Below are 20,495 nucleotides of genomic sequence, written 5' to 3' on the forward strand. Positions count from 1 at the left end.
TCATGTCCTTGCAGCCCTGAAGAAATGAAGGAACACATCTTGCCTACAATTTCACCCTGCAACAGAGTTATGCTAAAAATTGTGTGGGGTGGACCGGGCACGGTGGCTCACGCCTGTAATCCCAGCACTTTGGGAGGCCGAGGCAGGTGGATCATCTGAGGTCAGGAGTTCGAGCCCAGCCTGGCCAACATAGTGAAACCTCGTCTCTACTAAAATTACAAAACATTAGCTGGGCATGGTGGCGGGCGCCTGTAATCCCAGCTACTAGGGAGGCTGAGGCAGGAGAATCACTTGAACCCAGGAGGTGGAGGTTGCAGTGAACCGAGATTGTGCCATCGCACTCCAGCCTGGGCAACAAGAGTGAAACTCCATCTCAAAAAAGAAAACAAAACAAAACAAAAAAATTGTGTAGGGTGAATTAGCCTACAGCAAGGGTATCCAATCTTCTGGCTTCCCTGGGCCACATTGGAAGAATTATTTTGAGCCACACATAAAACACACTAATGCTCACAATAGCTGATGAGCTTAAAAAAAAAATTGCAAAAAATCTCATTCTGTTTTAAGAAATCTCATTCTGTTTTATGAATTTGTGTTGTGCTGCATTTAAAACTGTCCTGGGCTGCATGTGGCCCGGGGACCATGGGTTGGACAAGCTTGGCCTACGGTATATCTGGTATGAAGTAAGCTGAGAGGCACACACTGAGCCACTAGGAGATTCTAGAAGTGACTGAGATGATTCCTTTATACATTGCTGTATCTTTTTGAAAAGGTATAGTTCTTTTTTTACTTACCCTTTCTAATGTACTGTCAAAATTAGGCTTTCTGTGGAGATTTAAGATTACTTCAGAGAAGTGGCATGGCAGGAATGTTCTTGGGGGTGATTTCAGTTCATCTGTTTTCCCCTGTTGTAAAATGCATTTTGTTTACCAGTCGTGCTGAGGTGACTGGGCGAAGCTTGGAATTCAAGGATGGGTTTGTAAACAGACCTACTGGGGAGAAAAGGCTCATGTGTAAGCCACTTCTGCTTACGTTGGCAGCAGCGTTTGTAAAACCTCATCAGCTTAGTTATCAAGGCCTCTAGGTTTTTGCTTTTGTTTTGTTTTACCTCTTGATCTTCTAGACGTACTTAGTTTATATTTTAAACAAAATGGTTTTATGTGGTTTGACATCTACCACTGTCTCCTTTTCTCTTGACCTTAATTCTTTTGTCTAGGCCATCTCTGTTTGCCCGCTAATCTGTATTAGTTTCCTAGGGCTGTTATAACAAAGTACTTAAGATTGGATGGCTTAAGACAGAAATTTATTGTTTTTACAGTTCTGCAAGCTAAAGGGCCAAAACCAAGGTTGATTGGTTCTGACTGGAGGCTCTGAGAGAATCTATTGCCGGCTTTTTCCCTAGCTTCTGGTGGTGGCTGGAAATCCTTGCTGTCCGTTAGCTTGTAGATACTTGCCTCCAGCCTCTGCCTCTGCCTTCGTCTGGCATTCTCCCCTGTGTCTGTGTGTCCATGGCACTGTCCTCTCTGGGTCTGTGTCCAAATTTCCCTTTTCTTATAAGAACACCAGTCGCTGGATTACGGTCCACCCTAATCCAGTATGACCTTATCTTATCTTGCTTGCATCTACAGAGACCCTCTTTCCAAATAAGGTTACACACTCTGAAGTTTTGGGTCAGCATGAGCTTCGGGGGAACACAATTCAACTCCTCTGGCTCCCCAAGATTCATGTCCATCCCATGTGCAACATACATCCACTCCATCCCAACATCCCTAAAAGTCAACCCATTCCAGCATCAAATCTAAGACCCTAATTCTAATCCAAATATCAACTCAAAAAGTCCCAAATCAGGCTGGGCACAATGGGTTTTACCTGTAATCCCAGCACTTTGGGAGGCCGAGGTGAGTGGCCATCTCTTGAGCCCAGAGTTTTGAGACCAGCCTGGGCAACATGGCTAAACCCCATCTCTAAAAAAAAAAATACAAAAATTAGCTGGGTGTGATGGTGCATGCTTGTAATCCCAGCTACTCGGGAGGCTGAGGTGGGAGGATCCACTGAGCCTGCGAAGCGGAGGTTGCAGTGAGCTGAGATGGTACCTCTGCACTCCAGCCTGGGGACAGAGTGAAACTCTGTTTAAAAACAAACAAACAAACAAACAAACAAAAAATCCCAAATCTCATTGTCTAAATTAGGTATGGGTGAGATTCTGGGTACAAACCATCCCAGGCAGGATTCCTCTCCATCCATTACTGTGAAACTAGGATACAAGTCCATTGTACCTCCCGTCTCCTCCTTACTTGCCATGTCTGGCTCAAGTATCTCAATTCCTGTTGTATAAACTTTCTCAAACAGACACCTGAGATGAACTGAATGCTAAAATGGCTTAAGGAGAGGCAGAAGGTGGAATGGAAAGAACACTGGATTGGCTGTAAAAAATCTGGGCTTTGCTCATAGTTCCACTGTGGGTCTAGGGCTGGAGTCTGCAAACTTTTCTGTAAAGGGCCAGGGAGTCAATATTTGTGGGCTATATGATCTCTGTTGGAACTACCTAGTTCTGCTGTTGTAGTGCAGAAAGCAGATATAGGGAATATCTAATAAGTAAACAAATAAGTGTGGCTCAGTTATAAACTCTACTTACAGAATTTATAGTAAGAATAGTAAGTTAAGAATACAGTTGAGAATAGTAAGAACTATTTTTGATTCATGGGCCATGCAAAAAATCCACAGTCCATGAGTGGATTTAATCAATGGGCTGTACTTTGCTGACCCTGGTCCTCGGGAAGCTGTACTGTTTCTGTTTTTCCATTTTCTTATCTGTTAAATGAGACATGCTCTGTCTACTTTATAAGCCAATATGAGCAAAAGGAAGTGATTTACAAATTAAATGACCCTCAAGAAACACAAGGTTATTATTGGAGCAGGTTCAAAAATCAGAAATAGGCTCATTTTCTTTTTATTACTTGTTTAGGTCATTTTCATCAACTTATTCTCTATCATTTTCCTCTGGCTATTATTTCTAATAATTTTTTCTCAGGGCTAGTCTTGATTCCAAACATGAAACTGTAACAAAGTACCATGCTTAGGTCATAAATGATAAAATGATTGGTGGTTCAGTCATATTCAGTGATAGTTTAGGAGGCACGCTATATTATGTTACCTTCTTTACAAAGTATTGTATAACTTGAAACAATTGATTAGTTATGGCAGGGATGAACAAAACTTTAGCTTTTATTTTCACAGTGGTGCAGTCTTCTCATTTCTTATTGCTGAGTATTTCTCTATTATCTGCTGTTTTTTCTGTTTGTTTCTGTTTTTGTTTCAGAGCTAGGAACATTTTCTTATGTATTTAGAAGAGAATTAAAAGTGGTTTTAGAGGGTTTTATTTTAATTGTTAGTGAGATTATTGCTCAGCTAGGCTGTTGAAAGTCTTTGCCTATTACTTGACAGGCCACTTATTAAAGGAAATTTATCGGAAATTCAGTTCCGCATTTGTTTTTTTAACTAACATGTTCTTTCAATTAAGATATAGCCTTGAAGATTTTTTCTTATACCTTGCCTGCTTATTTTATTAAGAAAGAAATGATTCATATGTATTTGCTCACTCTGTTGATAAACCTTAATTTTTATGAATGTCTCTCAAGAGTGTTTTATGGGCGCAATTCAAATTTATGACTTCTTGAATAAATATTACAAAGGCATTTGCTCAGTGGCAGGGTTCCTAAGTCTTGTTAGTTTATAATTCATGTTTACTTGTGATGATTTCACAGAAGCCTGAAAAGCATCATAATTTTTGCTGTTTGCAGTCTCTTGAACTTGGGAAATTCTCATTCTAGTCCTGTCCTACGGTGAAGGAAAAAAATATGAACCCCTTAAAGGTTCTGTAGAATCTGTTCACATGATGTAGATACAGAATTTCCCAAGGGCAAAGGTCAGCCCCACCTGACATCTCAAAAACGCGTTAGTTCCATATTCAGTAATCACAAGAAAAAAAGAAGGCCTACGGGCTCTTCACAGCTGACCCTAGCTCCCTTGCTGCCCTTCTGCTCTGCTTATAGGAGTGCTAAACTACACTGGGGTCATGTCATATTTGCGTGGGACTTTAATTGTAAGGGCAATCGTGACAAGAACCAAAACAAATTTTTTAAAGAAGAGGTAATAGTTGATATGGTTTGGATCTGTATCTCTGCCCAAATCTCGTGTTGAATTGTAATCCCCACTGTTGGAGGTGGGGCCTGGTGGGAGGTGATTGGATCATGAGGGTGGTTTCTCATGAATGGTTTAGCACCATCCCCTTGGTGCTGTCCTCATGACAGTGAGTGAGTTCTCACGAAATCTGGTTGTTTGAAAGTGTGTGGCACCCCCTCCCTCCCCTGCCTTGTTCCTGCTCTGGTCATGTGATGCGCCTGCTCCCCCTTCACCTTCCACCATGATTGTAAGTTTCCTGAGGCCTTCCCAGAAGTCGAGCAGATGCCAGCACCCTGCTTCCTGTACAGCTTCCAGAACCATGAGCCAATTAAACCTATTTTCTTTATAAATTGCCCAGTGTCAAGTATTTCTGTTTAGCAATGCAAGAATGGACAAATACAATAATTAAACAGTAAGGGGATTATTTTGCCTGCCATTCCACTCTAAGTATCTAATTTAGAAGGCAATGTTTCTAGAAGTGTGAGGACTGGATTTGTCTTTAGAAAGCATTTTGCTCTTCCATTAGAAGCTTTTGCTGCATTCAAAATTCAGTTGAGACTATGGACTTGAGCCATCTGGTCAACCACCACTCTTAAAAGGTTGAATGTTTTCATTTGAATTGACTCACAAGGCCTCTGCTAATTTTGTTTGAAATTTTTGCAGGTCCCACATTTGGGATGCCTTTATCACTCAGTCCCTTGGAGTTCCTCTTCTTCCTGCTGCTGGGTTTATCAGGCACTGGAACATCCCAAACAATGATTCTCAGTCTTGGCTGCACATTGGAATCACCTGTGGGGCTGTTAGGCCAAGGCCAAGAGTATCATCCCCACAGACTCAGAGTTAATGCTCTGGAAGGCAGCCTGAGCATGTGGATTGAGTTGTAGGTCCCTCACAGGTGATTCTGATTGAGCAGCCAGGGTCGAGAATCACTGATAAATATGTGTCTTGACATAATTTGAAGGGGTTCAATTTGGATTCTGCTTTCCTGTCAACCTTTCCACAGCAGGGAGGGAGACTTCTGGCAATCTTTTCCATGGAATGACCTAATTAATCTCCACCCAAAGGCAAATGCTGTTTGTTTCCTTTGAGTCTTTCAGGGACAGAGCACAGCCTCATGCCCAGAGCTCCGGCTCTGAGATGCAGATGGGGGCAGAGGAAGAAGCTGCACCTCATTCTCTCAAGATCACATCAGTGGCACCTTCTCGCCTTCCTTCTCCTACTGTTGCTACATAGAAAGCGTAATTTCCTTTTGATGGATAAGACAATCAGAGATGCAGATTGTGTTAATAACAGGTTGAAGGTGTAGGTTTAGTTTATAATAAAAATATCATATGGGCCACGCCTGTAATCCCAGCACTCTGGGGGCCGAGGCAGGCAGATTGCCTGAAGTCAGGAGTTCAAGACCAGCCTGGCCAACATGGTGAAACCGTGTCTCTACTAAAAAACATATAAAAATTAGCCAGGCACGGTGTCACATGCCTGTAGTCGCAGCTACTCTGCAGGCTGAGGCAGGAGAATCCCTTGAACCTGGGAGACAGTGGTTGCAGTGAGCTGAGATCACGCCATTGCACCCCAGCCTGGGTGACAGAGCGAGACTCCATCTCAAAAATGTATATATACCATATGATTTTGCTTGTGAGTAAATAAAGACATTATATTAGGAAATTAAATAGTTTGTATTTTTACTAATCATTAATACATATTTTGATTTACTGAGATAATTCATCAAGTAAAAAACATAAGCATCAAATATCTAACTTCACATTTAAGCAATCAAGTGTGGTATTTTGGGGGCGGGATCATGGGAGAGTATATTTCTAACACCAGAAAGCCCTTCGATAAAATCTCACATGTATGCATAAATAACTCCTCCAGATTTACTTTCCATTCTCAGAAAGTGGAAGGCTGAATTTCCAGGAGAATTTCAGGAGAATTTCTTAAAGACGCGCGTGAGGAAATCAGGCAGAGTTCAGTGAAAATGGTCAATTTCTGACACTTTTTTATTGGAGAGTTTCTCAGGGCTGGGAGTATTTTAAGAACCTTTTATGTTCTACTTTTTAAAACATCTGTTTAAATATATTTTTCTATCCCACTTCCTCATCCAATTTGAAAAATTCAGATTCTGCCTGAACCTTTGGGAACACAGAGGCCAATGTTCCAAGTTTGGCCGTAGCCCAGGGTTTGCTGGTTCTCTGGCGAATGTTAAACTCAGGCCGTGCTTCCCACGTCCTGGTGGGTGTTAAAAATCGCATGGTCCATTTTTCTTCTTACCATGTACTCTGTTGAGCTCTACCTGTTGTCACACCACCACCAACAAACAACAAATTCTCCACTAAAACTCTAGGCAGGAGCTTCTCCATTTATCCCAACAGTTTTCTGATTAATCAATGCTTACTTTAGTGTGAAAACAGCTGTAATCAGAGCTTGAAATAGAAGAGTGTGGAAAATGGGAAAGAATAAGATGGAAAGAAACTGAACTTTCTTTTTGATTGCCATCACAGTTAAACCACCCACTCCCCTTTAAGCCTGAACTGGGATAGGAGGAAGTTTGGGAGCCAGTGATGAGTAATAACATTGATTTGACCATTGAAATGTTAATAAATTCTTCCCCTACCTCAAAACTGAGTATGAACCTACCACATCCAAAGAAATGCTTTTAAAACCTAATGAAAAAGGGAGATCCTGCAAAGTTACAAACAATCCGGAAACTAGTGAGGCCATCATTCTATTGGAACACTTGTGCATCCATTCAACACATGTGAAATATTTTTCTGAGTCTTTTAAATTGCAAGCACAGGAGGCTGAGGCAGGAGAACCACTTGAACCCAGGAGGTGGAGGTTGCAGTAAGCCAAGATGGCGCCATTGCACTCCAGCCTAGGCAACAGAGCAAGACTCCATCTCAAATGAATGAATGAATGAATGAATGAATAAAAATAGCATTCAACTTTATATTGCTCTCCTAAAATATAAAGGGGAACATGTGAAACACTCTCATAATTCACACCTTTTGTGAATGTTAGAATCATTATCATTGATGCTAGGAACATGGTCATAGATCCAAAATTCTTCAGAATGTGTTTTCCCACAGCAGAGCTGTGCCCCAGTTCTTTGGCAGTAAAAAGGCGACAGAGGTGTGTCTGTGCTGTTCTCCTTTCAGAATTGCCTTTTCTGAACATCCAGTTACTTCACTGATCAATGAATGCCTCAAACATGTACCAAGAGGTAAATTCCCCTTTTGGGGTTGTTTCGGAGTCCTGCCAAGAGATTCAGGTGTTCATCTGGTATTAGTGAATTTAGGGGCAAATTTGCTTATTAACTGGTTAATAAGCTCTGCAACAGTATCCTAAGCAAAATATTCTAGAAAGCATCCCCTCTGTATTAAAAGTTTTAAAAAAATTAAATTTGAGAGGTAAAAATGCAGTTTTATTGCATGGCTATGTCGCATAGTGGTGAAGTCTGGGATTTCATTTTTTTATTTTTATTTTTTTGAGATGGAATCTCACTCTGTTGCCCAGGCTGGAGCGTAGTGGCACCATCTTAGCTCACTAGAACCTCCACCTCCGGGTTCAAGTGATTCTCCTGCCTCAGTCTCCCAAGTAGCTGGGATTACAGGCACCCACCACCACACCCGGCTAATTTTTGTATTTTTAGTAGAGATGGGGTTTCGCCATGTTGGCCAGGCTGATCTGGAACTCTTGATCTCAGGTGATTCGCCCGCCTCAGCCTCCCAAAGTGCTGGGATTACAGGCATGAGTTACCACGCCTGGTCTGGGCTTTTAGTGTGACCATCACCAAGTAGTGTACATTGTACCCATTAAGTAATTTCTCCTCCCTCACCACCTCCCCACCCTTCCTAGTCTCCAGTGTCTATTCTTTCATACTCTGTGTCCATGTGTACACATTATTTAGCTCCCACTTATAAGTGAGAACATGAATTATTTTACTTTGTTTAAAAGCTTTTTTAAAAAAAATTGGTGGTAGGGAAGGGGACATGTGTTTCAAACAGAATACATGAACTAATCTGATAGAAACAAATTGTTAAAAGGTTTTTGGCTTTGGTTTCGTTTTAATTTTTTTTTTTCTTTTTTTGAGACAGAGTCGTGCTGTGTCACCCAGGCTGGAGTGCCGTGGCACAATCTCAGCTCACTGCAACCTCCGCCTCCCAGATTCAAGTGATTCTACTGCCTCAGCCTCCCGAATAGCTGAGAATACAGGTGCCCGCCACTACACCCAGCTAATTTTTGTATTTTTAGTAGAGATAGGGTTTCACTATGTTGGCCAGGCTGCTCTCGAACTTCTGACCTCAGGTGATCCACCTGCCTTGGCCTCCCAAAGTTTTGAGATTACAGGTGTGAGCCACCTCGCCCGGCCTCTGTTTTTGTTTTATCAGTAAACCTGCCTTTAGAGTAAAAAGCATATTCGTTAGAAGCTAAGACAGTTTGCTTTTTTAACTGATGCTTCTTTTTAGCAGCTACAGTGTTTTCAGGGAGCTTTGTGACATTGTATCTTGTGTGCTTAACCTTGATTTCTGACACCAAAACTCTGTCGGGTTTAATTTAAGATGAGCTAAAACTGATGTAAAATACCTTTCACATTTAACTTTGTATTTTCCCTAAATCAAATTTTAAAATAATGGCACTTTTTTTTTTTTTAAATGACACTTTCTATCGATCTGTAATTAGAAGTAAAGATATGGACTGGCTTATGTAACTTGGCCATTTGTATGACCTGGTTAGGAAGTTATTTGCCTCTGTGTGTGGGTATACAATTCATTAAGGATAAGAAGATGACTGACGTTTCTAAATTTTCTTTTAAGAAAACACCACTAGTGTTCTAGTCATTTGCATAGTTAAGTTGTAGTTAATTGTAAAAAGGTTGAAGACGACAGGAATAACTCTACGTGTATTCTGAGTGCCTCTAAGTTACTTGCCTTTCTTTTATCCTGAAGGCAGTAGAAGTGGTTGAAAGATGGCATGTGGGAGACCATTATGATTGAGTAGTGGTGGCCCCCAGTTCTCCCCAAGGCTCTGAACTGGTGGTAGGGAAGGGGACATGTGTTTCAAACAGCATACATGAACTAATCCGATAGAAACAGATTGTTAAAAGGTTTTTGGCTTTGGTTTTGTTTTATTTATTTTTTTCTTTTTTTGAGACAGTCTTGCTGTGTCACCCAGGCTGGAGTGCAGTGGTGCAATCTCAGCTTACTGCAACCTCCGCCTCCCAGGTTCAAGTGGTTCTACTACCTCAGCCTCCTGAATAGCTGGGAATACAGGTGCCCGCCACCACGCCCAGCTAATTTTTGTATTTTTAGTAGAGATAGGGTTTCACCATGTTGGCCAGTCTGCTCTCGAACTTCTGACCTCAGGTGATCCACCCACCTTGGCCTCCCAAAGTTTTGAGATTACAGGTGTGAGCCACCTCGCTGTATCCCAGTGGGTGTGATTGCGCCCACTGTATCTCTGCTTTGTGTTGATCTAGAATGTCTTCCCAGGTAGGTTATGTAGAGATTTGCCTTTGCTTTTGGGTTTTATCATCATGATGGTCATCATTTGGAGTCCCTGATGACTGGAGCCCTCCACAATGTTAGTAATTACTCCAAATGAGGAAGTCTTCCTTCTGAAGGCCAGGTTAGCTCTTGGTGTACTAGAAGGGGACAATAGCTGGCCTGAAGTGAAATTCCTGCCCTGTCATTTTTATCCTCAACAGTTTCCGGCAGCTCCCCAAAACTCTCCGTGTTTTTATTCCCTTCCTCCGTGGAAGGCTATGTTGGCTCCTGGTGACATTACAAAATTTAAATGTGTGAGTAACCTACCTTTAGAAGCAAAAAATCACATTCTGCTGTGTCCTGAACAGGCTACCTTTTTCACCAAAGCTTCTTTGATTGGGCTTCCTAGTTAATAAGACATGGCATTAAGTACAATGTTATGTATAATATGTCAATACAAGCTGTTTTACTTCATATAATACAAGAGTTCTTTTCAGACATATTTAAAAAGTACGAGGATATGGCCAGGCATGGTGGCTCACACTTGTAATCCTAATGCTTTGGAAGGCTGAGGCAGGTGGATTGCTTGAGCCCAAGAGTTCAGGACCAGCCTGGGCAACATGGCAATACCCTGTTTCTACAAAACATACAAAAATTATCCGAGTGTGGTATGCATCTGTAGTCCCAGCTACTCAAGAGGCTGAGGTGGGAGAATCACCTGAGCCTGGGGAGGTCGCGGCTGCAGTGAACCGTGATTACACCACTGCACTCTGGCCTGGGTGACAGAGTGATACCCTGTCTCAAAAAAAAAAAAAAAGTACCAGGATAAGCACCAGAAGTACACATACACAGACTTGCAGTGAAGAACCTGTGTTGTCCAATGTGTGTGGCTTACAGGTGCATCCTCACCCTCTTCCTGTTGATGATACCTCTTTTTTGGCTCTTTATACCTATTTTTGAAACAATGAATTAATGGGTGGCCCCTCGCTCCCTATTTTTGAATGAATGAATGAATGAGTGGCCCCTGCCTGTGGACCTGGGCATCCGCGTCTCCTGCACTCCTACCCCACTCCACACCACAAGAACAAGCACCTATGGACAGGAAAGTCCTCACAGAGCTCAGGTCAGAAGGGCAGGAAGATGAAGAATTCCCATGATATTTTTCAGGTTGCTTGATTTCTGTTAAATTTGGCGATGAGAGGGTTAAAGGATTAGGGGAAAATTTTCCCTAACCAATGTGCCATTTCTGTGATTCCTCTACTCTCTCACTAGCAGAGAAAGGTCCAAACTGCACCAGGCACTTGGCTGTCTCTGGCTGTTCACACATCTGAGTCCACCCAACAGTGGACTCTGTGTTAAGGTAAATTGAGAGCCTGTTCTTTTCAACCATGATCCTCGTTTTGCCATCTTTAAGAGACAGGTTGTCATTAATGTTGTGAGAATGGTTTGTTTTTATTTTCTATATTTGGGCAGAGATTACTCTTGTCACTGTCCACAAAAGTGTAACTTGATGTCCTTCCTAACCCCCATGCCAGGTCAAGACCTTTGTTACTTCCCCCTGACTCCCTACCGCTCCCCACCCCCAATGGGGTCTCACTTTGTCGCCCAGGCTGGAGTGCAGTGGTGCCATCTCAGCTAACTGCGACTTCTGCCTCCTAGATTCAAGTGATTCTGTCACCTCAGCTTCCGGAATAGCCAGGACTACAGGCGCACACCACCACACCTGGCTAATTTTTGTATTTTTAGTAGAGACGGGTTTCACCATGTTGGCCAGGCTGGTCTCAAACTCCTGGCCTCAAGTGATCGGCTGCCTTGGCCTCCCAAAGTGCTGGGATTACAGACATGATTCACTGTACCCGGCTGACCTGTGTTACTTGGATTATGAACACCCATCCATGACAGTTTTGCTTCCCTGCCTCCTAGTGGGTGGTATCTCTGCCACTAAAGGTTGATGTGAATGGTGAATGGCTGATAATGCTAAATAATAATTTTCACCTAGGAAACTTAGACAAGGAGACCTAACCCATAGAAATAGCAGACGTTTGACAAATATATGTTATACGAATGAAATGAATAGCGCAAGATAAGAGTGCGTTCTAAAGATTGGGCCCAAGAGGAGATAAAATGGGCAACTAGTCTGGTATTACAGAGCTTCAAGGATTTAATGGTCCATTGCCTTGAAGAGGAGATCCTTGAGTAAACGTTTCCTGGAGACCTCTAAGTCTTCAGTGACTCCCTCTGCTTGCAGGTCATGTACCACGTGCCCCTGTCAGTGCCCATCTCTCCCTATAGTGTGAAACTCTGTTACATGTCTGTGTCTTATAGCTTTTTTTTTTTTTTTTTTTTTTTTTTTGCTACAAGGTCTTGCTGTGTTGCTTGGGTTGAGTGCAGTGGCATGATCATGGCTCACTGCAGCCTCAACCTCCCAGGCTTAAGTAGTCCTCCCACTGCAGCCTCCTAACGGACTACAGGTGCAAACAACCATGCCTGGCTATTTTTTTTTATTTTTTTGCAAAGATAGGGTCTTACTGTGTTGCCCAGGCTGGTCTTGAACTCCTAGACAAAAGTGATCCTTCTACCTTGGCCTTTCAAAGTGTTGGGATTACTGACGTGAACCACGGAAACTGGCACCAGCTCACTCTTGAATTCCTCAAGAGCAATGCTGTATTCATGTCTGTTTCCTCCAGCTCTCAGACAAAGGCAATGTATAAACAAACAAACAAATACCTTTTGAATTCCAGATGAACACCATTAGAAATCTCAAGTTATTACATCATAGTTTTGGCATTTTAAGGGCGAGGAACCCAATGGCAGATCAACAGGCTCTCTTTTATTATTTTTGCAAGCATTGTGGTTTTGGGCAGCAGCATCTACCTGGCTCTGCCATATGCTCATTCAGCTTCAACCACAGTGACCTCCTTTTTTTTTGGTCCCTGTATTCACAATGCTCCTTCAAGCCCAGGACTTTTTCACATGCTCCTCTCTCTGCTTCGCTTTTCTCTTTGCCCTCCCAAGTCTTTCTTGTCCTCCACTAGAATGGAAAATGCATGAAGGCCAAGGTCTATGCCTACTTTTCCCCACCTTTGTAGCACAGTGCCTGACATGGATGCAGGCCAGTTTGCCAAAAGCCTATCTACTGAAGAACCCATTCCTGGGGCAAAGGAATATGATTTTTTTATGGGCCCATGCCGGTGACCTTAAGGCCACATTCTGGCTTTTCTTGAATCTTTCGCAATGTCTAGCCTCGTTTCCTCTCCCTATTGGATTGTGGTTTCCTGCTTCTCCCAGGCCTCACTGTCATCTGATGTTCTTCATCTCCTGGAACAACCTGAAACTGATTTCCTTTGCACTCATAAATAGCTAACTTCATGTATTGGTCTTAAATAAGATATCTGATATTACAGAAGACTTTCTTTGACACCTTCTTTTTCCGCCCACCCTCTCTTGGGTTAGATACTGTTTCCAGTGTACCTGTAATGCCCAGCATCCTTCGTATTACATTATAATTCTTAATTTGTGCATCTCTTCCACTTCAGACCAAGTGGAATCATGTCGGGTTCACCTCTGCATCCCTTCGGGCTAAATAAACGTGAAGTCAATGACATTAAAACCCTGTGTGAAGACAATATTATCAACTCAAATGTATCCATAGTATCCGCAACCTCAGAGGACATGCTCAGCTGTTCTCCCATGGGATAGATTTTTGCCTTCTTGACTTTGGGTCTGTGGTATTGGGCAAAAAGCAACAGGGGTCCACAGGGCCGTATTTGTCTTTTTCCAAAGAAATATTTGGCCATTGGAAATACTGCTTCTGAGTTGCAAGATAACCAAAAAACCTTGCATGGGGCCCTAAATCTAGTTTGGGAAGCTTGGGATTGGCCATACTTATCCCTTGGGATGTGTTTGTTGAGCTGCAAATGTACCCTTCCAGGGAAAGTTAAGTTTGACGATGACTTCTCAAGCAGAGTCACCAGACAGCTGTTTTAGAATCCCTGAGAGCCAAAAAAAAAAAAAAAAAAAAGTGCTGAAGGGAACAATGGCTTGCTTATGAACTAGGAGATATATTCAACAGATAATACCGTTTTCATCAACCAAGTTTTAAAGAAATTGAGGATAAGACCAAAAAGCAAAGCATAAGGTGACCAAAATGTATTGTGGTTAACGCTGAAGTATAGAGAGCATGGCTCATAACTGGATTGAGGACTTTCCAGTCCTGAACCTAGAATGCGGTAGACTTAGCTATAAGGTTGCCATGTGTTTGGGAAGACTCAGGCCTCACCCAGCAGGGCAGTCCTCTAATGACATGGAAGAGTGGTGCGAAAGAGAGGAAGGGGCAGAGGCCAGGACTCTCGTGCAATTGGTGTGCTTCCTCATGGAATTATTGAGTGTGTCCACTGTGTCGTAGACCCATCACAGTGTCTCTTCCAGTACTTTGTGAGCTCCCTAAGGGCAGGGACTGTGTATACTTCTGGGCACTAAAATGAGTGTGAATCCATGCCAGGCACTCTATGCCAGTCTTTATTGGAAATATATCATTTTATCTTTAATGTAGATACTATCACTTGCCCCGACTTTAGAGATACAGGCACTAAGGTTTGTGGAGGTAAATAACTTTCCCAAGATCGCACAAGTAGCACATGTCAGAGTGGGAAACTGAGCCCAGGAGGCCTGATGTCCCAGGCAGAGCTGCTAACTATTATTCTTTATGCCTCTTGATGGGTGATTCAAGGCCTTGTAGAGTGTTAGGGTATCATTTAATTGATCCGATTATGAAAGTACTAAATGAGGTGATCAGGGGATTCTCTGTCTTGAATCCTCTACTCCTGGCCTTTCATAAATTCCTTTCTCCCTGGCTAGGATCCAGCTGGCCTACACAACTGTCAGTATAATCTCTATCAATATTTACACAAGGGGTCATGCCATCAAAGAAACCAGAGATATATCAGGATTGGTGCTTTCACTGGATGACGTTTGAGGATTGAAGAACTTTCTGTTGACTGGATTTGAAATAGTTGCATAGAAAATATTTTTTTATGTTCCTTGAAGAGAAGTAAACAAGCCAGAGATTATTTCAAATTTATTTTGCTAATTGAAACAATCAAAGCATGACAGTGACCTTCAAACCAGTGCCAGTAAAAATCAAATAAAACCTGGATAGTATATTCTGAGAGTGGTCTAAATGGGTATGCCTTTTAGCAGGGGTTTGTTCAAATGCTTAAATTTTTAAAAACAATGAGGTAAAGCTATGTTTGTTGATATAAAAAGATTATCAATATATAACAGGCATGAGAGAAGTGAGGTGTAGAAAGAAGTTTGTGTGTTTATGAATATCCCTTTGTGTGTGTGAGATACCTTTGACAAAGAATACATACATAGTTACAGATATGTTACTTTTTCAAGAAATAAGAAACTGTAAAAATGACTACGTTTGAATGGAGTGGGAAAATATAATTTCCCTGTTAATTTTTCTGTTATATTCAATTTACTTTTTAAAATGTGGATAGAGATTATCTCTGCAGAGATAAGTCATCTTAGGTTTCTTTTCACTTCTCTTTATTAAAAAACCCAAATGCTACATTTTAATTAAAAATAAATATTAGCAGTTTAAAATTAAGATATGAGTAGTAACTTTGAGAAGAGTGACTAAAACTCCTCTAGTCCCTTTAACACTGACTTCAAATCCACATGAAGTTAACCTGGGGCTGTGGAGTGTATAATTCATATTATTACAGATTCTTGTTAAATAAATGCTGTGTTTGTGTTCTGGAAATATTTTTGTGTACATGCCTGTGCTTCTGGGTCTGGATTTGTGTGGTTGGAAAGAAACACTGGGCAAAGTGAGGGGGGACAATGGGGGCCGAGCAGACAGTGGGGGCTCTGTCACCTTGAGCCATTTCCTTCTTGGAGAGAAAGCTTGAGGGAGGCTCCACAACAGGGCCAGGAGGCAGCCAATATGGAGCCCACGGCAGCACAGGCATGAGGTTATTCATTCATCAAACAGCTGTCGAGGGTCTACCTTGTGCCTTTGGGGAGTATCTGTAACATTCTGTGCCAAATTAGAGGCCTTCTGGTTGACCAGACCCTTAAAACACAAGTTCCAAGTTCGTTTTGATTGCTTCTCCAGGCCTCCATGTGAATTGCATCAGTCACATCAGCAGCTCACTGAGGCCGCAGGAATAGGCCGTTTTGTTGACAGAGGCAGACATGGAGATGGGGATAGATGTGGAGGAGGAGGGAGCAGGCCCAGAAGACAGGCCTCTGATGAGTGAGGACTGTGAGGGCGTATGGTCTGTGCCCACCTGGGATTCTGCCTGGATTATGTTACAGATTTCAACTCTTTTCACCTGCAAGCTGTTCAGACTCCCAGATTTGCTCATGAGTTTGGTTTCATTCAGATGGGAAAAACACAAGAGGAAGAAGGGGGATGCGTACATTGTCTCTCCCATCTCTGCAGGACACACGCGTGTGTTACACTTCCCGTTCTCCAACTCAGTGAGGAATAGGCCTCATCCCCAGAGCCTTGAAATTGCAGGAAGCTGAAGAAGGGGACCCACAGGGAGCAGAGCTGTCCTCTGTTTTCTGTGCGGCTTTAAGAACCCTTTGACGGACACTCTTGGAGTCTAAGAGCAAGGTCTGTCCCAGGGAGCAAAGTGGGAGTTGAAACTGTACCTTTGTGGCTAATTAGCTGTGTGACTCAGAGGAACTTGACCAGGTGATCTTTAGTTTCTGAACTATAGGGGGAATGGAGGAGCTGTCTTAGAATTGGAGAATAATAAAATGAGGACATTCTGGGATTTCATAAGATGATGGTCACTTTGGGAAGGTTCTCTTAACCTCTACTCCCCTCTGTATTTAAAAAAATAACTTTTTTTTTTTTTTTTTGCAATGAGAAAATGCATGGTGTCCTATAATCCAGGGGCTTGAGATCCAACTCTAACTGGGCAACTCTAATAAGGAGAGAAACTGGTGCCTCCCTCACTTAGCTAGTTCTGAGAGCATCTCTCCTCCCCCACCAAGGGCTGGGCTGCTTCATCACTTATCAAATCATCTTAGACTCATAAATGTCTCCAGGCAATCGGCCTCTTCCCTCCTCTCCCCTTTCTCTGCATGGAAACTTTCCAGCCTAACTCCCTACACATCTGCTCTGGGAGCTGCCTCCTAATTATATCCTGATATAAAATAGGGGCCTGATATAAAAAGGGCCAAAGGGAACATTCCATCACTTCTCCCAGGGGCAGGTTGGGTCAGGGGTGGAGGCTTGCTCCTTGGTGAGACAGCCAGAGGCCATTGACTGGGAACCAAACCTAACAGCCGCAGAACCCATCTGAGGGCAACGTGCTTTGGCAGGAAGGACTACGGGGTATTCCCATGATGTTCAGACTCATCTGACTCATCTGTTGAACACTTCTTCCGTAATATTGAAATAGAGTCCTCATTGCGACTCATCTCTACTAAAAAAATACAAAAATTAGCCGGGCATGGTGGCGGGTGCCTATAATCCCAGCTACTCGGGTCGCTAAGGTGGGAGAATCGCTTAAACCCAGGAGGCGGAGGTTGCAGTGAGCCAAGATTGCACCACTGCACTGCAGCCTGGGTGACACAGCGAGACTGTCTCAAAAATAATAAAGTGTGCAATGTCCATGTACTGGAACATTATTCGAAAATAAAAGACGCTGACACAAGCTAGAACATGCATGAACCTTGAAAACCTATGTTAAATGAAAGAAGCTAGTCACATAAGACCAGATATTGTATAGTGCTATTGATCTGAAATTTACAGAATAGGCAAATCAATATAGACAAAAAGAAGATTCGTGAGTGTCTAGAGCTGGGGGAGTTGGAAGGAAATGAGGGTTGACTGCTATTGGATATATGGTTTCTTCTGAGGATGATTGAAAACGCTCTAAAAATTATTTTGGTGGTTGCACAGCCCTGTGAATATACTAAAAATCATTGAATTGTACACTTTAAATTGTAAATACGGAAAGTGAATTCTATCACAAGAAAACTGTTATTAAAAAACAAAGACTACTATGTGGTGATGTGTCCTTCCCACCAGACACTTTAAGAGGCACTGTTTGCCAGTTTGTCCCACTGTTGCTGATGCTAAGTTTTGGTCACTTGGATAACGTGGTTTCCACCAGATCTTGCCATTGCATTACATTGGTGATTAAGAGTCCTGGGATAGGTGGAGGAAAGTAAACCAAAGTAATTGTGGTTTTTGTCATTACTTTGTCACCAACCTGTACAAGAATCTTTGTCTTATGATTAATAAGTAATATGAAGGGTGACATTCACCACTCTGTGTACATCCTGTTCTCCACCCATTACCATCCACTGGTAATCCTTGCCAGTAAGATCTATTAAATAAATGGGTACAATATAATAGTTTTTAAAATTATCAGATTTTTAACATTTATCTAGTAATTTTCTGGGGAGAACGTGTTCCTTCTCCCTCTTTTTAAAAAACTCACTGGGTCTCAAAAAATTAAACATAGAATTACCACTTCAGGGTGTAAACCCAAAATAATTTGGAAGCAGGCTCTCAAAGAGCTTTTTGCATACCCATGTTCATAGCAGCATTATTCACAACAGCCAAGTGGTGTAAACAACCCACATGTCTGTCAGTGGATGAATGGGTAAACAAAATGTGGTATATACTTGCAATGGAATATGATTCGGCCTCAAAAAGAAATGAAATTCTGATACATGCCACTGCATGAGTGAACCTTGAAAATATGCTCAGTGATGTAAGCCAGACAGAAAAAGACAAATATTATATGATTCCCCTTACATGAGGTACCTAGAGTAGTTAAGTTCATAGAGACAGAAAGTAGAATTGTGGTTGCCAGGGGCTGAGCGTGAGGAGGGGCCAATGGGGAGTTCTTGCCAAATGAGTAGAGTTTCAGTTTGCAATGATGAAAAAGTTCTGGAGAGGAATGGTGTTAAGCTTTATGTTAGGTATATTTTACCACAAAAATACCCTCACTAGGTTCTCAATTCTTCCTTTTCATTTTAATATGTTACCAGAAATTATACTCCTTGATGCTGGAAATTGGCCAATAGGAGCCCCTTAAAGCTACGTCTGTAGCCCTCCTTATCCTCCCAGTATATTCTTGTTTTCTGGTGCAAGATGTTTAAGGTCGACTTTTATTTCCCCTGACCCAGTCTCGGACACAGCCATTTCTCCAAGGAGGCCTGGTTCCTTCTACAGGGGAACTGTAGTCAGAAACAAGATCCAGTTGCTTGGGGAGCTCATTGCCACTTATTTGGTGGTTATATGCGTCTCACCCTTTCAGTGAACAGAGCTGGGGAAACAAACATACACTCACACACGCATATATACACGTGCTGCGGTAGTGACTAGCCCCATGTGGTTGTTCAGAAATAAGATTTCCAGCAAGACGTGTACACAAACATGCATGCATACAAATGCATGCAGACATTTTCATCAGTCGTCTCCAGTTTTAATCCAAAACCACCTTTCTCCACCCCACCTCATCACAGTCCGTATTTCTCTCTCTCCTTCCATCGTGACAGCTCTGGTTCTCAAGCATCTCAACATATTTACTCATTTGTTCTGTCCTTCACTAAATAACTCGTGTGATGTATCACACCAATGCCACAAATCATTTTTTAAAATGAAAGGAACAAAATTTACATCTTCTGATGCTTAGTAGGTCTAAATGCGTTTTCTAGATGTGTTTTCTTTCTTAGTGGGTAGAAAGGGTGGGATTGAGGCAATGGTAGAAGTAGTGACTACAATAGAGAATTAAAACAAGAAATACAAAGGGGAGGATAGAGAATGAGAGAGAGCAGGGAAGCAGGCAGAGTAGTAGAGAGTTTCTTCAACATTGAAAACTTTCACATGACTAAACCCATTAATAAGAGCGAGCTGAGGCTGGCGCGATGGCTCACGCCTGTCATCCCAGCACTTTGGGAGGCCGAGGCGGGTGGATCACCTGAGGTCAGGAGTTTGAGACCAGCCTGACCAATATGATAACACTTTCTCTACTGAAAACATAAAAATTTAGCTGGGCGAGGTGGTAGGCGTGGTGGTGAGCGCCTGTAATCCCAGCTACTCCGGAGGCTGAGGCAAGATAATCGCTTAGGAGGTGGAGATTGCGGTGAGCCAAGATTGCACCACTGCCCTCCAATGGACTCTTTCACTTGGGTAACAGAGCAAGACTGCATCTCGAAAAAAAGAGTGAGCTGAACAAGAGGTAGAAATGAGGAAAAGAGGAGCCATTAAAAACAAACATCTGTTTTTCCGATTATTGGAGTAATGCTTTGTGTGTTTACTTGAGAAATAGCACACAAGGTTAGACTCAGTGAAAATACAGGGAAAGACAGCTGTTTTTTTTTGTTTTTGTTTTTGTTTTTAAATGAATTCCAATAAGATTTGTGCCGCTCGGGGGGATTCAGTTGCTGTTCTTGGCTTTGCCGGTGACATTTTCTCAGCCATGGCATTGGATCCAGCATCCATGCTCTACATGTTTGTTCTTAAAAATGAGGATTGATTGATTGATTTTTAAAAGGTTTTCCTGCCTTTGGAAGGGAACCAACTATCTTTCAAGTTGGGGAAATAACTTCCTTTTGAGACCTGACCTCTTCCTCACCCCAATGAGCCATTTGAACTTCTATGAAGGAATTGGGTAAGCATATTGAAGCAAGAGATTCTTTCTCTTCATTACTTAACTCCCAAACAAGCTGAGTTTTTTTCCTGCTCTGAAGTGTTCTGACTTCTAGGAGAGATGGTGAGATGGAGGCAAAGGCATGTTGAAATGAGTGTCCTAAAACCTAGGCTGTAGTTATGGCCTGAAGACTTAC

At 42.3% G+C, this 20,495-nt stretch overlaps 1 protein-coding gene and 1 long non-coding RNA gene across 2 annotated transcripts in view; one reads left to right on the forward strand and one right to left on the reverse strand.

The window, feature by feature from the left end:
• GNA14 (G protein subunit alpha 14) overlaps positions 1-20,495 on the forward strand; it is a 221,024-nt gene that overhangs the window by 121,815 nt on the left and 78,714 nt on the right. The window lies entirely within an intron of this gene.
• LOC119624380 (uncharacterized) overlaps positions 1,284-20,495 on the reverse strand; it is a 73,687-nt gene continuing 54,475 nt past the window's right edge. Inside the window, exons 3-5 of the long non-coding RNA XR_005240459.2 lie at positions 10,514-10,615; positions 9,993-10,070; positions 1,284-1,547 (exon numbers count right to left, since the gene is read on the reverse strand). This is a non-coding gene — a long non-coding RNA (uncharacterized lncRNA). The remainder of the gene's footprint in view (positions 1,548-9,992; positions 10,071-10,513; positions 10,616-20,495) is intronic.

This window comes from Chlorocebus sabaeus, chromosome 12, assembly GCF_047675955.1.
Source record: "Chlorocebus sabaeus isolate Y175 chromosome 12, mChlSab1.0.hap1, whole genome shotgun sequence".
Taxonomy (NCBI): domain Eukaryota; kingdom Metazoa; phylum Chordata; class Mammalia; order Primates; family Cercopithecidae; genus Chlorocebus; species Chlorocebus sabaeus.